This window comes from Natator depressus, chromosome 26, assembly GCF_965152275.1.
Source record: "Natator depressus isolate rNatDep1 chromosome 26, rNatDep2.hap1, whole genome shotgun sequence".
Lineage (NCBI taxonomy): Eukaryota > Metazoa > Chordata > Testudines > Cheloniidae > Natator > Natator depressus.
In genome coordinates this window covers 2922271-2950046 of record NC_134259.1, presented here as the reverse complement: position 1 = coordinate 2950046, position 27776 = coordinate 2922271, and positions in this window count along the sequence as shown.

Below are 27776 nucleotides of genomic sequence, written 5' to 3'. Positions count from 1 at the left end.
CACCTCCCTGGTGTTTTATATATCCTCATGCCACAATAATTTCTGCAGATTAACACTGCTTGTGTTCATAGCACTTTGTCAGGGTGGAGAACATGAGCCGAAGTCAGGTCTGAAAGTGGAGGAAAGTCACTAGTATTTTAATTTCCTTCAGAGAGAAGCAAACAGGAACTTTATTGCAACAGGAGGCCTAGGTCCTGAAAGTTGTTCTGTGCAGATGCATTCCAATGAGACCATCCATCTCTCTCATCCACTAACCCATTTGGACAAAACTTTCAAAAGTGGCTCGTGACTTTTGGGTGCCCAACTTGAGACACCGTAAAAGAGTCTGATTTTCAGAGCACGGGCACTCAGCACTCTCTGAAAGTCCCCTTTAAAGTGTCTGAAGTTAGGCTACCAAAAAAACTGATCCACCTTAAAGCACTAAACATTTGTTGCAAAATCTTGGCCTTTGTCCAAAACAAACATTAATATAAAAGCTGATCAGCAACTGGTGTAAACTGGTGTAGCTCTGTATACCATAAGGAAGTTGGGACAATTTACAGCATTGAGCATCTGGCCCATTGACTTCAATAGAGCTAGGTCAGGGGTTCTCAAACTGGGGGTTGGGACCCCGCAGGGGGTCACAAGGTTATGACATGGGGGGGGGGGGTGGGTCGCAAGTTGTCAGCCTCTATCCCAAGCCCTGCTTTGCCTCCAGCATTTATAATGGTGTTAAATGTATTTTAAAAGTGTTTTTAATTTATAAGGGGGGGTCGCACACAGAGGCTTGCCATGTGAAAGGGGTCACCAGTACAAAAGTCTGAGAAACACTGAGCTAGGCCAATTTACATCTGCCAAGAATCTGAGCCACAACATAAATAAGTTTGTGCACTTCCCAACAATCAGCCCTCCACAATGATATGATATAAACCTTGGCAGAATTTCAAAGCCCTCCCTGCTCCTGCTTCCTTTACACTCAAATAGGTCACGTCTCAGGCAGCCTTATAACCATGAGGCAATTGGATTGATTGAACTGAGCGTTTGCAATAATGGCACTGGAAGAAAACAGAGTAAATAACAAGTATTGGGTCCCCTTTGCAATGAACAACTATTAAAGAGACGGAACCTGTAAAACAAACCCATTTCCATGCATCACCCCAAGAAATATGGATTAAAAAATACATAGAGGGAGAGAGAGTGCACGAGCCTTCTAAAGGGAGAAGTGAAAAGCACTCATTTTCCCATGCAGTAACTAAGCTGCTGTGGAACAAAGGAGCTGGGACCTTCTCCCCATAAACAACTGATGAAAATATAAACATTTTCTGGGGCGCAGATGGCCAATGCTTCGATTGTATTTGTCTTTTCTATATGTTTGACAGCTAAATTCAGTCATTTGTGAACAGCGCAGCAATAAAAATGAATGATAATGATTGGAGGTATCTTACTTTTGTTTTAATGGGCCTCAGTGCAATTCTCAGGGCTTCACCAACCTTTACAAGGAAGGGGAAAAAAAGATTGCAGGCCACATCCTCAGCTGGCGTGAATCAGCCCAGGTACAATGGGGTTGCCCAAATTTACGCCAGCTGCGGATCTGGTTCTGCAGTTTTCTGCAGTAATGGCTCTAAATATTAAATTCATGCTCTCAACTGCAGGGTTTCTGGTCTGCACAGAGATATCAACATACTATTAGATAAGGCAGATAAATAGGTGTTATTTTTAAATATTTTTATCTGCTTTTCATCTTTTTGTCCTTCTATGATTATTTGAACTGTAATGTATGTTTAGGCGGGGATTTTCAAAGGAATCTAAGAGAATTAGATGCTCAATCCCAGCTTTAATTGTTTGCATAACACTCCACCATGGGCATTTCAGCAAAGGGAAGAGGATAGTTATGCATAGGGTGGCAGTGCTCTATTTGTCCTTCTGCCAGTAGCTGATTAGTGATCTAGCCACCTCTTTGTAGTGGTGCAGAGTTCTGTTCTTCTGTCTTTCTGTACAACCTTGGGTAAGTCAGACTCTTTGTGCTTCTGTTTAAACAGATGTAGCGTATAGATAATGATAATTGCACATATTTGTTACGTGTTTTGAGATCCTCAGATTATATAACTGCAATGTGAAATTATTAATTTTCAATACATCATGAACAGTTATGTATTGAGCAAACTAATCTGTGCTTATCAAATTATTATTAATGATAAAAGGATAGTGTATTGGGGTCATAAATCTGGACGTGCAGAAAATGAGAAGCAACATAAGATTGGAATGCAAAAAATAGGACTTCTATAAGAGAAATGAAAACCCCATTCTCAGCAAAGTAAATTTTAATAAAATTATGTATAATCCTTTTATTTACATTGATGCTGCGGTGGCACAAAGGAACTTTGTTCGTTCTATGTTCAACTCACATAGTACACAGTGTTTCAGCTCCTGGTTTATACTTTGATTGGACTCTCCCCAAAGTCACTTGGTCAAAGTTTGCCCTGGACTACAGAGAGCGGATTCAGGGAATGACTTTCACTGGTATCCTTGGATTAGCTGGCTTGGAACTTGTTTAGGGACCAGTCCAAAAACATACAGGCCAGTGCTCCACCTCAGTTATTCAATGACATGATATTAGATGGTATTTAAAACGAAAGTCAGCTGTGATAGTGAGTTTACCAAGCTGGAAAACAAAGTGACAAAGCCTCACAATACTGCTGCCTCTCTGAGGATGAAATTTACCCCTGTGCACAGAGGCCAGAAAAAGGCCTAGGCACCACTTAAGTCCCACCTAAGCCGTATTTTGAGGACTTAAATGACTCATAGGCCTTGCACTGGCCCCTCTGCACAGGGGTGAATTCCATCCCAATATAGTAAATAACTACATGTTTCGATTAATAGCCTCTCTGTCACAGGGCGTGGGCGCGCTCCTTCCTTACAGTGACCCTCAAGCTGGGGTTAGAACCCACCACTCTCAGACTCCAGTGCTTGCCTGACTGTAAAGGTTATTGAAGTCAATGTGGGTATTTTCATTGAGTTCAAGGGGCTTTGGATGAGGGCTGAAAACAGTCCTTGCAGCTGTGTCTCTCCCCCACTAAATAAACGCTCACTAGACGATCCCAGAGCACCGATCCACAGAATTATGTTCCCGCTGCACCTTTGACCTTCCAGCATTTAGAAAAGGCGTCTTCATAGCTGAGTACAGGCCCAGAGGGAGAGCAGGAACAGTGGGAAAGAACAAAGTACATTTATACAACTTCTCACCAGGCAACTAGCATTCTCCCCATAGTATTTCCTGCCTATCGCAGTCTTTTACTGCCATTAACAACAGAGTCAGGGGACAGCAACGGAGTGGGGGGAGGGGAACGGGATTATTAAATAGATTAAATGTTAAAGTAACTTTCAGGACCAGGCTCCCTTCTTCCAGTTGGTTAGGGGGAGCTGTTATTTAGTTGGTAGCTGGAGCTGTTTTTGAGGGGCTTAGTTATTACCACTCTTCCTGGACCTATAGGTAACGGGTCTCAACAGTTCAGGCAGCGCTTTGTTACAGCAGCCTTTTCCTTTGTTTTCCTTGTGAACTGGAAGGGAAAAGCAGCACCTTCCACGTCCTGGCTCCAGGTATGAACTGCCCAGTCTGACAACAGTTAGCCACTCCTTGTCTCTGTCTTTTCACAAGATCTGCCTACTGTGGGGGCAGGAGCCTTCTCCACTGAGCTCTGGCCATCTGGCACAGCCTTTCTGAATCCCTGTAGCTCATTCACCCTCGAGCTCTTTTCTGATCTCAGGTAAAACCACATTTTGACTGTATTCCTCTGTCTCTCTGCTGCTATTTACTCTTGCAGTCTGTGACACTCTTATTTGTCTCTGCAAAAAGTTTTGGAGTACTGTTGTTGTGAAGGATGCTCTTTCTACCACGATGCCCACCAATCACTGCCATCTGACGATGGTTAGGTGGGTGGCAAGCTGGAACTGTTGTTATTATGCCTAATGCAGTCTTTGCACCATTATGATATCTGCCCATCTCTGTCACTCCACTCCTTTATCCTGTTTCTTCCACCTGTTGTGCCTTGGCATTATCCAACACTAAGAGCATACTGGGGCAGAGACTGTCTTATTTTGTGTTTATAAAGTGCCCAGCATAATGGGGCTCTGATCCTACTTGTGCTCCTGTAACAATAACAATAATTAATAATGTGTGGGCCTAATCCTGCAAACACGTAGGACCAGGCATTGATCTCTGCCGAGTGAGCAGTCCCATTGATGTTTGAGCACGGGGGCGATTTGTCCCTGCTTTTTAGGAATTCAGAAGCATTTAATAACAGAGGCGCCAGTGAGCTCTATTTACATGCCCTATCCAAAGAGGGAGGGGAACCTTAAATGATAATCAATAGCCCCCCATTCCAGTAAGGAGATGGCATCCCAAGGAGAGGCCCAGGGGCAGCTGCTACTCCCCCATTCACTATGCCCCAGTGCATGCTGCCAAGACGAGATGCTGAGCTCTGATCCCAGATTGATTTTTCTTAATGTCTTTATATAGACGAGTTAACTCAAAGCCCTTCCAACATAAGCATGTTTTTCTGTTCCTTCATTCTGACCTTGGCATTTTCTTTCTCCACTCCAAGTTCTGTGCTGTCCTCTGGCCAGCTTTGCCTCTCATTTGTCAATGTTATTATTGAATTTTCAAATGCCAGTAGTGCACATAAATCAATGGCTTGCTTCTCCCTAGTGGCATATCCCTGCCACATGTGGTCATTCATTTTTTTTAATAAGTCCTTCTCTCCTTTCACCCATTTATAAAAATGCATCTTGTTTGCCCACTGCCGTCCATCATTCGGTGAGTCCAGCTATTTGTTGCCCCTGAGTGCTTATTCATCAACGTTTTCAAAAGCAAAATCACTCTTCGCCTCCTGCTCTTATTGGGCCATCAATCTCGACTGGGGATCAATAAACCTCGCTTTTGCAATTTTTCCCCTCCTCCCTCCTGTGCTAGCTTTCCCAAAGTCGAGTCTTTTTATTTACATTTTTAACTGATCATCAGGAGCGGGGCAATGACAGTGTCGAGGAGCTAAATGCTTTCATTTGCTCCCAGCGTGGCAATCACCGTCTAGGCATCAGTCATTTCAGATGGTAACCCAGAGAAAGGAATACTCACTCCTCTTTTCCCTTTGCTGCACTCCTGCAGTGTGAATTGTAAGTGGAGGGCAGAAAATCCCCAGCCCCAATGGTGTCTGGAGGGAGCAGCCATAGGGACTAGTATTGATTGTTTTTTTTTTCATTATAAAGCAATTTTAGGGACAGGAAATTTCACTGAATTTTCAGAGAAAAGCATTAATTTTTGATGAAATTTTCTGTTTTATCAAAAATGATATATATTTTTATCAAGAATGTTTTTTCAAATACTGGAAATTCTTAAGGAAACAGTTTTTTAAAACTGTTTTTTTCAACGAATAATGTTTTTCAAAAGCTGAAAATATTTACTGAAAACAATTTCTGAACAAAAAATATTTTTCAGTTTCAGTTTTACATTCACATAAAATGTTGACAAAAATGAAAAGCTCCCCCAGAGTGCCCCATAAAGTTAGTTGCCATCTTTTGAACTGCTCTAAGAGGGACAAGCTGTTTCAGTCACATAAGGGACAAATTTCAGAGTAGCAGCCATGTTAGTCTGTATCCACAAAAAGAAAAGGAGGACTTGTGGCACCTTAGAGACTAACCAATTTATTTGAGCATGAGCTGTTGTGAGCTACAGCTCACTTCATTGGATGGATCAAAGTGCTTAGCTGGTCAGTGTTACTTGCTGAAGTGATTTGCTGGACTGCGTTAAAGTGGCTACAAGAGTGTATAATTTCAGACTGAGGCAGTGGCTAGCAGGGCTTGGTTCATTCATTAAGGGAACTTCATGTATCTTTTTCCTCTGTGCAGTTTCCAGATTGTATTTAACACAGGGAATTCTATTCCCCCGCTGCCCGCTCTCCATAATACCAGCCCAGTTTCCTTTCAATTCACTGGCCTTTCACTTCTGGATCCGTGGCTTCCTCAAATTCTGATTTAGGACACCCGAGAAAATGAGTCTTATGGCCTTGACCTGGTATCAAATGGACTTTCCTCCACCACACAAAATCACCACCCAATGTGGCATGGCTAGTCGTCTCTTTGGCCCAAGGCGCGAAGAGCAGGGCATTGATCTAGAGCTATTGAAAAGCACTGGCAAAGAAGCGCTGGCTGGAATGGGGCGAGGACTGGAAAAGAAGTGGCAGTGTAGGTGAAGACTGAAAGGTTGTGGCGGAGTGTTTGGTCATTATTGGATAGATACCAACTCCATTATGCCTGCCTTTCTCCAGTGCAAACTACCCTTTGTGTGCATAGAGACTATCGCCCCTCATGCTCACCAAGTTCACTGCCTTCTGGGTTATCTCGTGTGACAACATGCCCATAGAAACAACAGCTGGCCTCAGTGTTACCAGTCAGTCAAGTGGGCCAGGGAATAATACTAGGGTGACAAAGGCTGCCTTTGGGGTCTTTCACCAGGGGTGGGAAGTGTGTCATTAACCCTTTGTAAACAAGAGAAGTGAAACTACAGCCACACATTTTCAAGAGGAGGAAGCCGGAGCAAGGAAAAGAAAGAGGAGGCAGAAGGAAGCATCTGCCAAGATAGTAAACGCGGGCCAAAATCATTAACATTTTCTGGTTTGACACTTAATTGATTAACTGATTTGAGGCAACAAGATTCAGTGTAGCTGTAGATTAGTGTCGAAGGGATAATTATGGCTAAGCTCCTATTTCCAAACAGTGTGTCAGCTGCAGTTTAGAGCAGGCAAAAACCTGCATTACAGCTTTTGCTTTGCAGCCTGTACAAAAGGTTCTTGGAAGAGGTCCCTTTATGGCTCAGCACACTGGGATTGCAATGGAAAGGTCATAGACAAAATCCCTTTCTATAATGTACGTGTTTATTCTCAAATTAAATGTATTCATGTATTATTTGTTCTTAAAATGTCATTCAATAGATAGTAAGCCTAGCTTTCCTGGCAGACCTTTGAAGCCTGAAGTGTAATGTAATAATAGTACATTAATCCATAAGCTACACAGTCATCTCCCAGCAGACCCCAAAACCCCAGTACTAGCTCTGAACCGCTGAATTTGCTGCATCTGTTCCTAGGAATTTCTGTCTAACAATAGCGGGCTTGTTGAAATATGCTCTGCCAGCTCCAGCATGAGACACTGCTTCTCTCCCATCCATCTGTTCAGCATTAACACTCAGGCACCTGTAACGGTGCTTTTGGGTACCAAGACAGGTGTTCATTTCTCTAGCGGCATACATCTCAGCTCCACTTTAATTAGGGGTGCGCTCGAGGCACAGCGTTCAGCTCTGGAACCAAATCAGGATTTGCACTTTCCCTGTTGCCTAACATTTTGGTTTGGACCCATCTCTAATTGAACTTCGGTGGAAAATTGCTGCCGTTGGACTTGACCCCTTCCTGAATTCTTGGCATAAGCAGATGATCTCTTGATAAAAATCTCCAGCTTATTTTTCAAAAGCAACCTAGCTATCTATAGTGATATGCTATATTATAGGTACCTAAATGCCAATCGCATATGCAGCTTTAAAGTAAACAGAAACACCTTTTATTTACCCTTATCCCCACTGACCCTTGATAGTTTGGAGAAATCGGAATCCACCACTCTGGTTTTGGTTTTGCAAATCTGACACTTGACCGATGAGTACAGCTGAGCAAATAGTTTACAATAGTTCGTTTATCTGACAAATTTAGACCTCTTTTGTCTTTACAGAATATCCACAAGCAGAGCATGTTTTATTTTAAATGTAGCAGTTATTCCAGTTTATTCAATGAATGTTTAATTTTTTACTAAATTAATTGTTTTCTTTTCATGTTCTTATGCCACATCCATCTTATCTTAACAGTTAACAACATGGATTGACCATGAACACTTCCTGAAGAGTATTCATTTGTCAACATTCAAAATTATAGGTGAGCTGCTAACTTGTGACTGGTCAGTGAAGTCACATTATTATCTGTCCCCCAGTGCTATGAGTATACATGCATATCCAATGCTCATAGCCATACACACAAATTTAAAATTCCCCCAAATACTTTTACAGGCAACTTTAATATTCACTTCTTGTAGACATGTGTGTCAGCACAACTTGATTTCTCAAGTGTCTCCACAAACCTAATCCAAAAGGGATGTGATCCAGGCCAAAGAGAGATCATTTCAAAATTGAAGCAAACGTCCAATCCTCTCCACTGAAGTCAATGACAAAACTCCTACTGGCTTGAGTGGTGCTGAATTAGGCCCTACATAAGACATTCACACATCTGTACTGATGAGTTTGTGCAAAATTATCCCAAAGTACTGTGTGTGTGCATGTGCGCGAGAGAGAGAGAGAGAGAGATGTAGTTATAGGGAGTGCTGTTTACTTAGATTGTAAGGTCTTTGAGCAATGGAATCCTGGTCCTTGAATGGAGTTCCTAGGTAATGCTGAAATAATAACCTAAATTTTATTATTTATTATTATTATTAATCATTATTATTATCCTATTTTCTATATATGTATATATATATATATATATATATATATATGTAAATATTTTTTAAATTAAGAGCTTGGCAGATTGCTAGCACCACGGAACTGGAGGACAGGAATTAATTATGATATATAATCATTTTTGTTAATATTATAAATAATAAGAAGAAAAGTTTTCTGTTTCCTTTACTAGGATGTTCAAAGCCAGGAATTCCCATTTGAGGAAAGCTCAATGGATAGATGGTGCTGAAAGAATTAATTGCACTATATAAAGTGAGATTAAAAGCTTGGTGCTATTTGGCTGTATTGCAACACCCTGTCATTCCAACCCCACACACTCAGGGCAGCTCCCTCTCATCCTGAGAAAAGATTGCAACTCTACGTAGAGACTACATGTATGAAAATGAGGGAATAAATCAGAGAACTTGGCAGCAAGTGGTGGGTGGTACCAACAGATTCCTAGTACTTCCTGTTCCTTCTCCATCTTGCTCGAAAAACTGTAAAATGCAGAGACCCTGCTCTGAATCTCAATGCTTTCCAAGCTGTGTGCTCTCCAGGAGAAAAGGATGCAAAGGCAAGTTTCCCTGTCAAAGTGGCGCAGTTCTCTTATAGGAGGGAGGGGGAATATGTCCCAGTGTAACCCTCGATCAAGGAGCCATAGAGGTCACAAAGAGAACATGCCGGGATTCTTCTCTTCAGCTCTTGTAATGGTATTAGCAATGACTGTTTCTTACTCAATCATACTCCCAAAGGATTTTCAATAAACTTTTTATGTGCCATAACTGTTACATTAAATAAAGCTGAAAGTATTGAGTAAACTGACTGTAAATCACTTTAGATGCCTTGGAATTACATTAAGTGTGAGAATTATGGATCTTTTGCTGCTTGCAGAAACTGAGAGACGACAGAGCCAGATATTTTTATGTTGCAGCCTTTCTGAAGATTTTTTTAATTATTTTTATGCCATGTGACAGGCTTCTTCTCCTGTAAACGGCTTGTTCAGGAGTACATAGATGCTGAATGCCCGGCTACACTTTGGGATCTTATGGCTTCAGTGAATATCTGCCCCCCCTATAAATCTGGGTTTGTTTTCTCAAGTGGGAAACCTTAATTAAATGCTGGAAGGGACAACACTAGCAGATCTGAATTCACTGCAGAGTTTATTACATAGAGGGTGATTTTCCATTGGATCTTACAGCTGATATTTTATCAATATAAAAATATTATTTATTTAGATTTAAAGAAATGCTGAGCAAAGAGCACCTTTCCATATTCTCTATGCACCCTTGAGGTAACTTAAAAATACATCATAATGAGTACCTTAGGGGCAGCTGTACAATTGAATATAGCCCATCGCCAATGAATCAAGCAACTTAAAAATTCAGATCTTCCTCCTCCTCCAGCTTCTCCCCCACTTACAACTCCCTCCGCCCCATTATCAAATGAGTGGGAAACAAGATGAACTTTGCAAAATGCACTGAGGGTCATCAGATTCAGGGCATTTTGGACCAAGGGTGGGGAGCAGTGGGACACTCACAGAGTATGGTGAACCAACATCCCCTTCTTGTTTATACCAATAGGTCTTCAACTCAAGCTCCTCTGCTGATCTCAACTTGACCTTGATCCTGTGGCCTTGCTGTGACTGTCATTCTGTCATAGATCATTGGGGGGCATTGGTTTTTAATCCTTTAAGGCTTAATCGGTCTCATCCAGTGCCCATCATAGTCAGTGGGAGTCTTTCCATTGACTTCAGTGGTCTCTGGATTGAGCACCACAGGACTTTCATCCTGCAGGAAAAGTGAACAGAGCATTTATAAAAACTGACCTATCAGGAGAGTCTGATGAAGGCTTTCACCTCTACAGTGCTGGTTCACAATTAACACCAATTCTAGAGCAACCTCTGCAGAGAAACCAAGGACAATGAGGAACTCTGCCCTCAACACCCAAGATCAGGGTTTTGTCCTTGGGAGGCAACACATGAGGACTATGTTCCATGGACCAGCAGAGGACTCCTGTCTCCTTTGTGTAACTTTCATGAGCACTAAATTCTCATGAACAGTAACATCATGATGGTGGTGAACAAGTATAGGAAGGAAGTTGGTTTGTTCCTTTTCTTTTGATCCAACTGATGTGAAAACTTTCGACCTGAATGCTTGTTGCTTTTAATGAAAGAGCCAAAATCAGAGGTAATGAGCATGATGGTGTATGTTAAATTCCAATAGATCTTCTCTACACTAATCGTTTTCCCAAAAGATTTCCAATTCTTGCTACTGCTGGTTCAGCTCCACTGGGGATAGCACTGTTGCAGACAGAAAACCATCATGCCATCTTCCTGGTTTTTGCCTCAAGCCTGCAAACAAAACCACAGGGGCAGGCTCATATCTGAGAATTTGAATTGGAGGCATCCTTGCTCCTCAGAAAGGAGTGGGCTGGGAAATTCAAGGTTTGGGCCTCTCCCTGGTTTAAAGCAAGGCAACAGGCATTTTTAAAGTTCTATCCTGGTCCAGCCCTACTTGGCCAGCTCCATCTCAGGTTCACAGCAGTTCAACCAGCCTGATTCTTCTCCCACCCACAGCACTGTAATTCAGGGATCAACTCCACCAAAGTCAATGGAGTTATCCCAGAGTGGAAAGAGTCAGATCCAATATATTGCAAGTAAGCTTGTACATCACTCAGTATGCACTGAAAGTGCAAAACAAAGGGCAGCAGTCTGGGGAGATTTTGGTTTTGTGTGTTATCATTACCACTGAATTAGAAATCTAACTCTGCAAATCAAGCAAGGCAAATGGCAACCTGGCTGGAATCCAGGCTGGAGTGCTGAGATGGTTGCAGGGAGGGCAGTGAGTGAAGGAAAGAGAGAGAAATGCCTGGCTAGAATTGCTGGTCTCTGTTTCTAGCAGAAGCATGGCAAATCACAGGCTCTCGCAAGCCAACATTCTGATGAGGAAATAGTTAGAAAAAGGTTCCCAGTGGGAAAACCTTCTGTTTTGCTGATCTTGTAAATCAGCTGAATTCAGCATGTCACAAGCACGTCTTACAATACACAAGACAATGCCCAGATTTTTGTAGCGCAAAAGCATATTAACCTTTGTGTACTCTTACGGGCTTTCGACAAAAGATGTCTGGTAAGAACTGCAGGGCTCATTGTAATTGCTTGCCATGTGGGTAAATGATCCAGAGCTGTGTGAAGATAAGAAGAAATTGCTAAAGGCAAATCACCTGGGTTTTATTATGCTTGCCCTAAAAAATAATTAGCCTGGCCTATGAAATCATGCTGTGAGGGGGTTTGTTTTAGAAGGAAACTGTAACCAATATAGTGTAGCTTTCTTCCTGAAGAGTAGATGTTGTTGTTGTTGCTGGGGGAGTGTGGGGGTTAACTACAGCGAAAGACAAATGAACAAGTCCCTGTTACATTGAATAGCAACAAGGGGTTTGGGTGCTAAACTGCAAAACCAGGTATCTTCACTTGTCAAGTCACAGACTTGCCCTTAAGGAAAATCTTGTCGATTTCTCCAAGTGGACATGGCTGGCTGTAGCAAAATTCCATCCCCAACCCCATGTGCTACTTGGAATCAGGAATTGTTGTGAATTTGTCCCAATTTGCCCAATCATAAAAATTCCCCATTTTTTAAGGATGCAAACAGCTTTGTAGAGGAGCAAAATGACCATTTTCTTGATTTTTGTAGGTGCTGAATACCCACAGCTCAATGTGTAGAACCACTGGACTGCTTTGCTACGGAAACAGGGCAGCCAGCCCCGGGGACCAGCCGGTGTCTTCTGCCATTTGCTAGGGGCAAAACTCATCACTGCATAAGACGTATGCACCACTTAGGCCTTGAATGGTGTATGGGGCCCTTTGCACGGTGGGCTGCATCATATCAACACCAACTCCCCTGCCTTCCCAGTCTCTTTGCTTTTTACTACTCTAGCTCTGTGGCTTTTCTTTGTGCCTGCAATAATCCCTGCATTATCCTAAGAGAGCTTTTTCCCCCGCCTCGAGCTCAACTGATTATTTATTTAGTTTTGCTAAGTGTTTCTGTTCTGGGGGCAGGGGAGAGGAAGGCTGGTGTCTTAGAAAAAACGACTCATAAATGTTCAGGTACATTCCTTTTTTGTTTCGTTTTGTTGGCTAAGCAGCTTTCCAAGCCAAAATTATAATCCCACTATGGGCATCTCCCAGGACCTGGAAGCAAACATATTTCATCTCTCCTTGGTAACAATGCACAGATGCCAATGCTGCTGGTTTGGTTGTTCTTGTTTTAATGATGCATTTTCAATAGATTTTTGTCAGGGAGCTGGTTGTTTTCTTCATCGGTTGAGTCTTCGCAGCTTTTCAGGGAGGGTGAAACAAAAATCCCCCCGACATATGCTCCTCCCATGGCTTGCCAAGATGGCATTTAGTCGTTTCCACTCTGGATGATTAATATTGTTTTGCAATTTGGGTAACTGTGCTTTTTGTTTTATTTAACTTAGTTGTGGTGGCAAGTGCTACGTGGCCATCCTTGGGGAATGAACCCTGAGGCAGCCTGGATGACATTCACAACTGTGCGGAGAGCAGCACAAAGTCTCTGCACTACTTTACCCCGAAGATAGGGCTCCAGCTGGACTGACATAATGCATGGGCCTTGTGCTGGCCCCTTGCACAGGGATGTGTTTTGCTCAGCAGGGGCTTAAGTGGCACTCTGGGGGTGCATGGGCCTCATGCTAACGCAACTATTTGAGAAGCTGCACATGAATTCATTCTGCTTCAGTGGGACAGCACCTGCGTCTTACCTGAGTTGTCAAAATAGTGCTGCATAGAGTTTATGTGCTAGCTACACAGGGGTAAGTTTCAACCTTGGGTACCAGAATGGATGAAATCCTGTTCCCATTAAAATCAATGGCAAAACTCTCAGTGACATCAGTGGGATCATGATTTCACCCCAGGTGACTTCTACATGTGTATGTCTTACACATTGAAAGGAGGGGGTGGGGGGGGATGGGGTGTGCTCTGCAACTGCTCCAAGTCCCCTATGTTATCCAGTGAATGTGTTTTAATGATTCGGATGCCTTTCAATCACTGGGCTGGGGCTGGGGGTATTTTATTGGGGGATGGAGGAATGCAGGAATCTAAATAGGTAATGTTTGTGCTGAGCCCAAACCTGGGATCTTGGATCCACTTTCTCCTCCTGTCTCCACTGGAGCCAGAAAGTTTGCTGGGTTGCTGATGCAGAGGAAGCTCTGACCGGCATTTATGTGCCTCCATCACACACCTAGCAGGCTCGACTTTCCCCCGGGTTCGTTTTCTAAAGCGGCCCGTTTGTTTTTTCACTGGGCAGTTGCTCTGAGTTCTGGAAGGGCTTCCGTGTGCCATTACTGAAATGGAGGGCAGTCATAAATGTCAGCAGTTGTTACAGAGAGGAACAGATTGTGTTTCTTGGAGTCCCCGAAGCAGGGTCAGGCCCAGAGGATCCTGACACAGCGAGGGCATTCTTTGGTACAAAGCTGGAATCAGTGAAGATGGAGTCTTATTAGCAACTGCCTTTAAATCAGCTGTCTAATTTCAAGCAGAAAGGCAGGTCACTCCAAAGTGGATACGTTCACCACATGGAGGCACTCAGTTCAAACTTTTCATGCCAGGTCATTTTTAATGGATGTGGTATGTTTGTCTGCTGCCAGCACCTCATGGGGAGGGGTATAAATTAACAACCTTATCATTTATCATGGGAGCTGCGACAGGGAGATTTTGCTGAAGGATCAAGTGGCTTAAAGAAATTGGTAATAGAGGCCACATTTCAGCAAAGCATATGCTTAACTTTAAGCAAAGGCTTAAGTCCAACTGAAGTCGATATGACTTGAAGTTAAGTATGTGTTTAAAGGGGTATAGAGCCTTTAGGATCAAGTTTCCATAAGAACTCAGCTCCCATTTAGGTGCGTAAATAAATTGTTCAGATTTACAAAAGTGTGAACAATGGGCGATGCTGGATGCTGGGAATTCTGAAAATCTGACCCTTCTTTAGGTGCCTAACTGGGAGCTGAGCTCTTCTGAAAACCTGACCATTCAGCATCCTCTTGGCTGATTTGAATGTGGTCCAGGACGTTTCGGACTGAGTGTTGCTATCTATTTGTTGCTTCCTGTAAAAATGAGTGGGTGGGTGAGGTTGTATGTAGCAGAGGAGGTTTTCCACTCTATTTCTTAGTGGATCACATGTCCATCTCACAAAAATCACTATCAGAATCGGCATGAATAGGAACACTCCTTGACAATGTCAGATGGGTGAAGCATGGAACTGGACATGGCGTCTGAACCTCACAATTACCTCTCCTGAAAAGAGTCAATGCAAATTGGTTCTGCCACTGTCCATTGTGTATTTGCGTTGTACATAAAGAGAACCCTCCATTCCTTGGGCTGTAAGCCTGAGCCCTTTAACAACCAATACATACTTTTATTTTTTAAATGACCTAGCCCTAAGGACTCCCTATTTGAAACATTCCATCTGCAGTAGACAGGGGACACTCTTATCTGTGTTTAGAAAATATCTCTCATTGGAAAGGCCTCAGATCCCTTCTATTCTCTCCCAGGAATCCTGGCTGTGTTTGCTTTGTCCAACTGCTTTCTGAGCTTCCACTTAAAGGTCAGGGAGAGCCATAAAAATCCTATTCCCCATTATTACATGCTTAAAACAATCAGTTCCATTCTTAGGTAGGTATGGGTGGGTTTATTCCGTCCTTGCATTTTTTTTTAATTGGTTTTGGCAATACATTCCATCAAGAGGAAAATTCCTATGGTAATTAGTCATTCCTGTGGTCGTCAGTATAATAACAGAAATATGCTATCCTGTAGTTTTAGATTAAATTTAAAATAAAATACAAAAACACCCACTGAAAACATAGAAAGAGTCACACATCATCCTACGAAAGCACAAGTGATCCTAGCTTCAGGCTCCTGTGCTAAGCTGGGCCCACTCTGCTATGTATAGATGCACAATAGTTTACACACTATTTCAAGGCTAGAGAACAGGCATGCCTCAGAAAGGTTCAGCATGCAGGTGAGGCTAGAATAAGCACCCTGATGATGCTGCACCCCAGCCCTCTAGGTCTGCAAAAATAGGCCAGGAAACTCTCAAGAGACCAGGACTTTTCACAAGGTTTCTGCTGCTTCCTGCATCTAATGGGAAAACTCAAGGAAAGTCTCAGTGATGGGAAATCACCAAAAACCATGACAATGGCAGTGCAGGCTTCCCCACAACTCAATCTGGGAGTACTGTATGGGCCTTAGTGCTTCACACCTGGACTTTGAAGAGCAAGAGAATTCAGTCTTTATGACCTACTTACCACTTGGCCTAGCTGCTGGGGCAGCCAACAAGAGCCATTAGTGCCAGTGGGAACACTGACACTGAAAACTTAAGGCTGAGCCCAAACTATCTCACTGAAACCACATCCTGTTGAGCTACATGGGAGAGTTCAGGTCCCAGTCTGAAAATCACTGCTCAGGCAGACATATCTATACTGACCCGAACTGGAACAACAAATCCAAACACCAGAGAAGAGTTTAGGGGAAGTTGGATTTGAATCTGGAACCAAACACCCCAGTTCTGGCTCATAGTAAAACTCAGCTCTTCTATAGAACTTTTCAGCCACAGATTTTAATATGTCTTACAAAGGAAGGCCAGTATCATTAGCCCCAGCTGTAAGATGGGAAACTGAGGCACAGAGACATGAAATGAATAACCTAGATATAGAATCCAGTTCTCCCAAATACCAGCCCCATGCTCTGGCCACTGGCAAACACCATCAATTTATCGTGCACAGGCCACTGAACAGCCATCGTATATAGAGAAAATCCCAAATGGACCAGAGCTAAACTAGATTTATCCCACAAATGAAAGTTTCTGAAGGTGGAAGCTTTGATCTCATGGGCTTTCTTCAGTCATTACCAGTCATCCTGAGCCACTAAATCCCTCTCAAAGCTCCAAAGTTTCAGAAACAATGATAGCTTAGAAACGAGTGGAAAAAACCTATCCCCACTGATTATGTATTTTTCCCCATTAAGACCTTGTAAAAAGGCATTAAAATTCATAAGCCACAATGGTGCCGGTTCCTCATAGCTCCCAGTGACTTGGCGGTACTGAAGACAATGTGATGAAGCAGTTTGCACACTGTGGATTTTATTATTAAATACCAGCATAAATAGTCATTTGAAACTAACATCATTTGTCAGCTCCTGAGTTATGGCTGCTGTGGTAACATAGACACCCTCAGCTTCTGCCAAGTTCTCATGCTCTTTGTTTTGAATATGTATAATTTTATGGGTTTGGACTTAAATAACTTCTGCTGTCTCTCTCAGATTTCCACCAGTGTAAGAGCAAAAGCAAAGCTACTTCCACACAGGATGCAAAGGGAACCATAATATGCCACAGGTTTTTTCTTGGGAACCACAGTTGCATTGCTCATTTTTATAAACAATTGGAGTCATGCTGGAAAGGAATCAACTCTGCTGTTAGTATAAGTCATAGACCGTGGAAATGTGTATCTTTCCCAGGAAGTCCTAATGAAGTTTAAAGTCCTCAGGCCAGATTCACAAAGGTATTGAGATATCTAAAGATGCAGTCAGGTGCCTAGGGGGGTTTATACAAACTTCTAAGCAGGTCAGATCCCTATCTTCCACTGAAAGTCCATGGGATTTAGATGCCAACTCACTTGGTGCTTTTTCAAATCCCATTAGACACCTGTATAATCTGCAGGTGCCTAAATACCTGTGAAAATCTGGCCCTTCTTCTATCCCCATTTTTCATTCGCTCGTAATTTGGGATCGGACAATTACCTTGTAGAAATGTATGCAAAAGAATAAAAAGAAAAAATCTAAAATTATTTAAAATACCTTCACTGTGCAAGGCACATCCCTCAAACCACAGTGCAGCAGATACTCAGCTGAGGTGAATTTGCGCCGCTCAGTTGGCTTTAATGGGACTCGTATTATTATGTGTATTACTGTAGTGGCTAGAAGCCCAAGTTGTTGACCAGGACTCCACTGTCTTAGGTGCTGTACAAACAGAACTATGCTGATTTATGCCAGCTGAAGATTTGGTGCAGTGTCTCTTGTGACTAGCCAAGACAACTGGCAATCAGGCCTGGCTTCTGTAGTGTTCCAGGTTGATGGAAGCTTTCTGAATCAAAGCGCTAAGGGTTGATAAATGAGGCTTATAACAATTAGCTTTATCAAAGATGTCCACATTTATGGGTTGCAGTCTATAAAGTACTAACTTACTGGTGACTCTCAATGTCCTGCCTCATCATGGCCTGGGCTGATGAACTTTTTTGGAGAGGTCTCCTCTTCATTTATTCCCAAAGCCTCGAGCCCAATGCAGATCCCATGGAAGTCAATGCAAAGCTTCCAGTGACTTCCATGACAGCAGGCTGGAATCCAGAGTGGGTCTTGCTAAGACGTTGCAGGTTCTACTCCCAGCTCTGGCACTGATTTGCTGTATGACCTTGGCGAAATCTCTGAACCTTTGTGTACCTCAGTTACTGCATCTTCAAAAAGGAAATAATGGTGCATTGCACAGCTTAATTGTTTGTAAAGTGCTTTGAAATCCTCAGATGAGATACATGGTAGGAATGCAAATCATTATGACTTTGGATAACTGTGCCTCTTTTAATCCATGTGTTGCCTGCAAAGTATAATTAAAACAAATACAAATTATTATCAGACAGATTTCAATCCATTTACTTGCGCTTGCTTTGCACATGACTCTGCAGAAGAATGATTTAAAGATTGGAAAACATTCCTGTAGTGGTAAACTCAAGGAGCTCAATCTGTTTAGCTTCCCAAAGTGTACCTTGATCACAGTCTTTAAGTACCTAACTGGGGAACAAAGATTTGATAACGGGTTCTTCAATCTAGCAGACAAAGGTATAACACGATTCAGTGGCTGGAAGTGGAAGCTAGACAATTTCAGACTAGAAATAAGGCGTACATTTTTAACAGTGAATGTAATTAACTACTGGAACAATTCGCCAATGGTTGTGGTGGATTCTCCATTATTGGTAAGCTTTAAATCAAGATAGGATGTTTTTCTAATAGATCTGCTCTGCTTCAATGAGGAATTAATTCAGAGATGTTCTCTGGCCTGTGTTCTGCAGGAGGTCAGGCTGAATTATCACAATGGTCCCTTCTGGTCTTAGAATCTATGAATATGCATGCAGCCCCATGGAATACTTGTGGCTGAGTAAGGGCACCACAGTCTGTCCCATTCTGTATATAAATTTACAGCCCTTTTCTAATGGCATCAGACAAAGGGAAACATAGGTATAGACAGAATGAGAAAGCCAATACCCCCAATACCATACCCACGCTCCTGTGCTGCGGACAGAACTTCCAGAGGGTAGAAGTGCTTTCCACTTTGAACTAGTGCTTAGTTCTACGTGTACCAAAATTGCTGAACTATTGACTGTCATGCTGGTTCAATTATCCTCTGCTATAACCTTCTTTTTCCACATTGCTGCAGATAAGGGAAATTGCAGGCACATCCATTCACCAAGGCCACAAAAGGAGGCATTTGCTGTGCAGTTACAAGTTCCCTGCCATATAACTCTTCCTAGCAGAGAACACTGGCTCACAGGCGAAGGGCAGGAAGATGAGGGACTAGCCTGACACCTCTTGAAAGCTGTATTCAGACTTGGCTTGGCTCGCAAATGAAATGTGTTTGCTGGGTCTCAACTTTACATTTGTCATCTCCTAAACATCACCATAGAACTTGGCAGACGCTTAATGGGCGTACGAGGACACAGTGTGGGGCATTGGCAGATAGAGCTGGCCAGACATCAGAATTCCTGTTCCACAGGAAATACCAAAATTTAAAAACAAAAACAAATCTGAAACAGAATAAAACTGAAATTTCTAAATTTCCCACAGATTGGGAATTCTGAAACTGCATTTCCAAAAAGTGGAACAGACATTTCATTTTGACCTTTTCTAAATGTTCCCAGGGCTCCCCCAACTGCCCAGAGTCCCAGCAGCTCACCAGGCAGAGAGTTGGGTAACTCAGGGAACCTGGGGACCAGAGGTCTCAGAGTTTCTGGGCTGCTAAGGAGCCAAGAGGCTGGAAGCCATAAGAGCCCCAGCTACAGGACAGGTGGCCAGGCAGGCTGCCCCAGAGCTGAGGAGCTGGTAGCTTGGGAGCCAGGGTTCCAGGGCTTCCAGGCTCCTGGTTCTCCATCAAAATCTGCCTGAACTCTGTCTGAATTTTGTGAAATTCTGATACGGTCCCGTGGAATGTTTCAATTTCACCGCATTGACACTTCCAATGGAACCGCGTTCTGTTAGAAAATTTCTGATGGGTTTGATTGGCAGACTTTTGTGGTGAGGCCTGAGACTGGAGCAGAAAGGAGTCTTGCAGGGCAGGACTGAAGCACAGTGGCAGATTTTCAAGGTAGCCTGAGACTGGAGGTCTGGATTAACGTTAAGTCAGAGAGAACTGTTCCACGATCCTGCTTGCACTATGCACCAGACAGCTCTATTGCTGTGGCCCTGGTGCTCATTTTATGTATGTATGTATGTATGTATTATTGGCATGCCTAGGCCCGAATTGAGAATCAGGACCCCATTGTGCTAGGTGCGGTACAAACATAAAACAAACAGATGGTCCTTGCCTCAAAGAGCTTCCCATCTAAGTACACGACTAGAGCTAACAGACGGATACAATCAACAGGCGCATGAGGTAACAATGAGACAGGCCTGGTCTGCATGATCAGCAGTGATCACAGCTCGCCAGCTGCCAGCCCAGCCTCCTCACCATGACAATTCAACGTGCTTTATTTTAAGGATATATGTTGTTGTTGTTTTTTAAAAAAAAAAAACAACCCAAAACCAGGAGAGGTGATAAGCTGAACAGCTGTCTGCTGGGCTAATCACCTAGCAGCTTGTTGCCCATCAGGATGTGTAGACTTGCATAGCAGACCAGGATAACAGCAATATTTTGTATTTTTATTATTTAACATTTATCATCTATTCTATTGCAGCAATGCCTAGAGACCACAACCACGCTGAGCCTCATCACACTACGTGCTGTGCAAAAACTGATTTCAGAAGTTATCGGTGTCACCAGAAAGTGTCTGGCTGCTCAGACACATTTACAGCGCTTCCGTTGCGCTAGGTGTGTAGGATGCAGGGGAACTGGGGTATATTCCTCGGCCTCATGGAGAGAGGCCTTGGTAGGGTTTTGCCATCTTGGGTGGATACTTACCAAGTTAATTTCAGATCTACAAAGCTTCCCATGGATGTTGCTCGTAGCTGCCTTGCTCTACAGCAGGGGTCACTGTACAGCCAGGATAACAGCACCAGCCCAGGGAAAACATGCATTGTACTTTGGGCAGCAACCTGTCCTTTCCTGTTAGGTTCATATGGCTGAGTGCAGCTGTGTGTCTTGGACACAGATTCTTCCTCTGATCACACCTCATGCTGTGCCCTGTAAAGGCAACCTGGGCATTATCGCCCATCACCGTGGGGCAAGGAGACCTGCTGGGTATCAGGGAGGAGCAGAGTTAAGCCATCTGTGTGAGAGGTTAGGTCCCCAATCACACAAAGTGCATTGGACAAGTACTATCATCCCTAAGCCTTATCAACTGTCTGAAAGGGGAGGAAGCATGGTCCTGTGGTTAAGGAACAGGCCTGGCCTGTACTATAGAGTCAGAGAGTCACAGCCATATAACCGGAAAAGAGACTAGGACACCAGTACTCCAGTGCGCTATTCCTCACTATAACCCTGACTCATTCCCTCTCCTTGCTTCAGTTTCCCCATCATTCAGCTGGGGGTGATGATTCTGACCTATCCCATAGAGTGTGTTGTGAGGGTTACCAGTTAGTTATGATTTGTTAATTAGCTTATAATAGAGATAAGATCTGACCAAAGTCCCAGAACTGGGAAATGGGATATTAACTTCAGGTCCAGTCTCTATCTCTGAAATGGGCAGAACACCTGTGGTCTGGATAGAACTTCAAAAAACATTTTTAAAAAAAATAAAGCACCACCTAAATAAAAAGAAAAAAGAAAAGGAGTACTTGTGGCACCTTAGAGACTAACCAGTTTATTTGAGCATGAGCTTTCGTGAGCTACAGCTCACTTCATCGGATGCATAGCATATTGTGGAAACTGCAGAAGACAGTTTCCACAATATGCTATGCATCCGATGAAGTGAGCTGTAGCTCACGAAAGCTCATGCTCAAATAAACTGGTTAGTCTCTAAGGTGCCACAAGTACTCCTTTTCTTTTTTCTTTTTACGAATACAGACTAACACGGCTGTTACTCTGACACCTAAATAAAGTGGAGCACACGACTAGGACTTAGGAGACCTGAGTTCTATCCCTGGGGTAAGCCCCTTTCACTCTCTGTGCCTCAGTTTCATGCTCTGTACATTGGGGATAATGTTGATGAAAACGCATTGTGTATACATAAGAACTGGGTATTACTATGAATGCTAAATATTAAGGCCGGAATTTTCAGAAGGGTTCAACATCCACAGGTGGGGGCTATGTTTCCAGAATAGCTCAGCTCCCATTTAGGCACCTGGAGGAAAAAAAAAAAAGCTCAGATTTTCAAAAGAGCTCAGCGAGTTGAATGCAGGGCTCTTTTGACAACCTGGCTCCACGTGTGGGTGCTGAGCACTTGAAAATCTGGCTCTGAGCTCTTCTGAAAATCTGGCTCAACCCCTGTTGACCTACTGCATTGGGGAGCGGGGGGAAGGGGGGGCGGGGGAGAAGCTTAATGTTTGTAAGCCACGGTGAGAGCTTCACTTGAAAGGCATTGTGGGTAAAATTCACCTCAGTTCAGAGAGAGACCGTGAAGCCCTCAGAACAGTGCCTAGGGTTGGTGTTGGTCTCTGCACAGGGCTGAATGGCAGCCTGTAGGCATGCAAAGCCCCTCATTGTTACTGCCATTGTTTAATGTGTCTATTTACTGGGGAAGCACTGCAACCAGAGGGATAATAGAAAGGTTAAATGATAAATTGTAAGTCGTTTTCTTGGCCACCACACATGGGACACAGCCATCCTTACCAGTGTTATGAGTTCTAATGGGAAAGGGAAATTATTTTGCCATCTACTAAAGGGCAATATTCTGATCAGCTCCTGTTCTAATGCATGCAGAGAGGAGAGAGGGTGGAAGGAGAAGAGTACAAAAAAAAATAGCAAGAGAGAAAGAAACACTTACGTTTTAATGGAAGCTCATTTTTGTAAAGTACCCCAGTGGCCCCATGGGCCGAGAGAATTAAACGCTGTCATTCAGAGCTTGAAAGCAGAGCTATCCAGTTTGCAGACACCTGTCATAATTAAACTAATGGCTCTGAAAATGTGCCTTGATATTAAATCTATCTTCCACCGAGGAGCAGGGCTGATTAAAACTGCTGTTTGACAGTTAATGATGAACCTCTCGCTTGCTGAGCTCAGTAACTGGAACAGACCGGTTCATCCCTCCCCTGGTCTGTCCCTTTCCCATATTACTCTCCTCCTCTCATGAACTGCCTGACTTCTCCCCAGGTCCTCTCCTGCCGGCGATAAGAGGTGGTGGGGGATAGGGCTTGAAAAGCAATGCCAGGCTAGTGAATGCATGTCATGGCTCAGCATAGGGACTCCAGCAATTTTGCAGCAAGAGGATAAGAAGCCCTCTGGAGGGGAATGGGTGGTTTTGCAATTGGGGGAGGCTTTCTTTATGTATGTACAGAGCCTAGCACAAAGGGCTCAAACATGAATGGCCGCAAGGTGCTACTGCAATATTAATGAACCTTTTATGAGCCTAGAAAAAATCTCCAGACCCAAATATCTCTGATCTTTCTCTAATGGGAAGGTGGGAAGGTTGGAATTTGAACCCAGATCTGGATTTCAAATCTGGCCACCTGTCTCTACTCATGGCCAATCCAAAGGATTCCAGATCCTGAAATCCTTGAACTCTGGAATATTTGGTATTTAGATCCTTTATTTTACCTATGTATTTGGCACTGGTGCTGATGGAACACTGTGTCCATTTCTGGTGCCCACAATTCAAGATGGATGTTGATAAATTGGAGCAGGTTCAGAGAAGAGCCATGAGAATGATTAAAGGATTGGAAAACACCGCCTTATAATTATAAACTCAAGGAGCTTGATCTACTTAGCTTAACAAAGAGAAGGCTAAGGGGAGACTTGATCACAGTCCAGAAGTACCTATACGATGAACAGAAATTTGATAATAGGCTCTTCAATCTAGCACACAAGATCCAATGGCTGGAATTTAAAACTAGACACATTCAGTCTGGAAAAAGGCAGAATTTTTTAACAATGAGGGCAATTAACCATTGGAACAGTCATGGGTGACAGGTGCACCCCCTCTTCGGGGAGACTAGCCCCGCAGTCCAGCCCCTTCCGTACAAGTCCCCGTGGCCAGAGCCTTGAGCCCCCTCCACCCCCCCAGCCAGAGAAGCCTCAGGCCAGCCGGAACCTCGAACCACACACCCCCTCTCCACCAACGGAGCGCCCCCAGGGCCGGAGCAGCCCTAACCACGCCAGCCAGCCCAGGGCCAGAGCAATCCCAGCCGCACTGGCCGGCCCGGGGCCAGAGCAGCCCCAGCCCAGCATCTCGCGGCAGTGGCTAAAGACAGGAAACACAGAGCCTACCCTGGCCTATTATACCCACCACCCACGGGAACAGTTTACCTACGACTGAGGTATATTCCCCACCATGGGCAATTTTTGGATCAAGATTGAATATTTTTCTAAAAGATCTGATCTAGTTCAAACAGGAATTAATCCAGGGCAGTCCTCTGGCCTGCTTTATACAGGAGGTCAGACTAGATGATCCCAGTGGTCCTTTCTGGCTTTATAATCTACAAATTCAGCTCTGTGGGCCAGGGAATCAGGAGACCTGGATTCTATTCCTGGCTCTGGCATCGACCTTGGACAAGTCACTTCCCCTCTCTTGTCTCTGTCTCTTTTGTTCCGCCTTCTCGGTCCTTGTCTATTTAAATTGCAAGCCTTTGAGGCAGAAACTCTCTCTTACTATGTAAACATGCAGGACCGAGCACAATGTGCCCTCATCTCCATTGGGCTTCTCGATACTACTATCATACAAATAATAAATAAAAAGAGATTTGAATTATGCCTCCTGAGCCCATCTGGACCCCGTAATTTTGGTGCTGCTGGTGACGGTGAAAATGCTGAATCATATTTTGTAGAGGTGCTTCTGCCAAGAAATCCTGTCCTTTCACGTTCTCTGTGCATGTCTAAGAAGACAAAACAAACTCTTTGATCATCCCTATTATTAGGTACATTGGCATGGAAACAGGGATCTTTATTGCTTTGTTTTCATCAGCTGCTGCGGTTTATTCCCCAGATGATGTAATAACCTACTTATTCTGATGTCACAGCTGGTTGCCATGGCAGTGGTTTGGCTGTCACAAATGCAGGATTATGATTTCAGGAGAGGGAAAGAAGCCAAATTACTGTTTTCTTGGAAATGTCTCCATAAAGGACTGTTGGGGTGCAGTGGGTTAGTGTCTCAGTCCAGCTCCTAGCAGGGATCAGTCCCTCTCAGCAATCCCCCAGAACAGCTGCTTCTAACTTTTCCCCTTGTTGGTAGCCTCCTGGGGGCGGGGAGGAGCGGCGGGGGGGGGGGGAACAGAGACTAAACTGACCATAGAGACTGAACTGCCCCGGCCCCTAGAGGCAACCTTTTGAACACTCATAAACCAGGGTTATGTGCTCAGCCTAGATAAACACAATAATCCCAAAGTGATTGCAGAGCTAATCAGACACAGCCCTAGCAATTAGTGTGACGCAAACTCCCAAAAGTACAGATAAGTATCAGCAGTTCCAGATACCATTTACTCTGATGAGCTGGGTCATATGATATCTCAGTCCCCCAACTCTCCATCTACACAATAGGGATCATAAAACTTCCTTTGTCTACCTTGTCTTTGTAAATTGTAAGATCACTGGGGCAGGGAATGTCTCTTACTATGTGTTACACAGCACGCAACGCAAAGGTGTCCTGATCTCTATTGGGCATCTAGATACTGCCACTGTAAATGCACTATGTAAGACCATAGTACACCCACACCTTGAATACCGCAATCAGTTATTATCACCCCATCTCCAAAAGGATATATTAGAATTGGAAAAGGTACAGAGAAGGGCAACAAAAATGATTCGTGGTATGGAACAGCTTTTATATGAGGAGAGATTAAAAAGACTGGGACTTTTCATCTTAGACAACGAAGGGGTGATATGATCGATAAAATCATGAATGGTGTGAAGAAAGTGACTAGAGAAGTGTTATTTACCCCGTCACATAACACAAGCACTAGAGGTCATCTGATGAAATTAATAGGTAGCAGTTTTGAAACAAACAGAAGGAAGTACTTGTTCATACAACGCACAGTCAACCTTTGGAATTCACTGCCAGGGGATGTTGTGAAGATCAAAAGTATAACTGAGTTTGAAAAAGAATAAGATAAGTTCATGGAGAAAAGGTCCATCAATGGCTATAAGCCAAGATGGTCAGGGATACAGCCCGATGCGTGTGGTGTCTCTAAACTTCTGACTGCCAGGAGCTAGGTCTGGACGACGGGATGGATCACTTCGTCAATTGCCCTGTTCTGTTTGTTCCCTCTGAAGCATCTGGCATTGACCACTGTTGGACGAGAGGTTACTGGGATACATGGACCATTGATCTGACCCAATATGGCTGTTCTTATGCTGTAATATAAATAATAAGGGACACTAAAAATTTAGGATGCTGATGAGAAAATAGGTTTATGTACAGAGAGAGTGATAAATGAGCCATTTGCTGAACTTGTCTGATCACAAGAGCTCTCACTCCACAGCCAGCCTGCCACTGACATCCAGCCAGGGTTCTATCTGACTAGCATTAGCTTTCTTACCCAGCTCTAACGCCATCCGCTGCCACAACAGTAATTACCAGGAGATTAGGCAGCATTAAGCACTCCTTAATTTGACACATTGCAATGATCTCCATTCAGCCTTTCTGCTCGAATAACTCTCCATAAATATTTCGTGAGGCTACCAAAATAAACAGAGGCTAGGCTGTTTGTACAGCTGAGCTCCTTGCAGGTTCCAGGAGACCAGGTAGCAGGGCAGAGGGTTATTGTGGATGCAGTAGGAGGGAATCTGCAAGGTAAATTGGTTCTGGTGAAGCACCAGAAACTGGGGAAATTACACTGTGCAGCAAAAGTTAAAATAATAATAATAATAATAATAATAATAATAATATAATATATGTCTTATCCCTGATAGCAATTTAATAGAAACCATTTTTAAACAACAACCTAGTAAAGAGAGATGGGTATTTGTGTAAGAAGTGTCTGCATTAGGAGAAATAATAATTACATTGGAGTTGGCTTTTTTGGTGTGCTATTAGCTCAGACATTATTCATTAAGTAATGCAGTGGAAAACCACTGTTAGTACAGCAATAAATCCCATGGGGCCCCATCGCTTCTGAGATAGGATCATTTGGTAATTACTGTGCATTAGAAGTTCAATATTCTTTCATGAATTTTTTTTCGCACTCTCCTCCCTCCCTGAACGAGCTGGATTAGAGGTGGGCTGCAAAGGCATGTGCTGGGGAGAAATACTGCAAACGCAAGGTGTGCTGCTCCACATGACATCACTGTACCTGATATCAGCTCCTTATGGGCCTCAGTCGTGTGCAGTACAGGAGAGGAAAGACACATGAGCAAAGCAAAATGTGCAGAGCAGGATGAGGAGGGTGGAGGAACCTGATGCAGCATTAATTAGAGTGTGCCCGCAACATTATTCCTGCCCAGGAGCAGGAGAAAGGCTAAAGAGGGCAGCTCGTTATTATCATTCTTGTACAGACGTCTTTCAAACTCACTTACCCCACTACAGTAATAGAGCTTCCAGCTACCAGGGTAAGACTCGTGAGCATGAGCTTCCCTTGGCAGCTGGAACTCCACTGTGGAACCTGCGCCTGGAGCTGGAGCTGGGGCTGAGTGAAAATTTTCTACTTAAACTTTTTAAAACAGAAAATTGGATTTTCAACAAACTGAAAATTTTCATGGGAAAAAAAGTCTGATTTCCTTGAAATTTTTCACCAGGAAACCTGAACTCTCTCTGCCCAAATTGAGTGAAAAACAGCCAAAAATTGAAAAATTTTGGCTAAAACCCAAACAATTTTGGAAGCAAAGTATTTAGGTTTTTGGCTGAAGTTTTTCAGGTTTGTGGTCTTTCTCATTTTCAGCAAAAAGTGAAAAATTTCTGCAGAAATGCTGATACACAAAAAGAA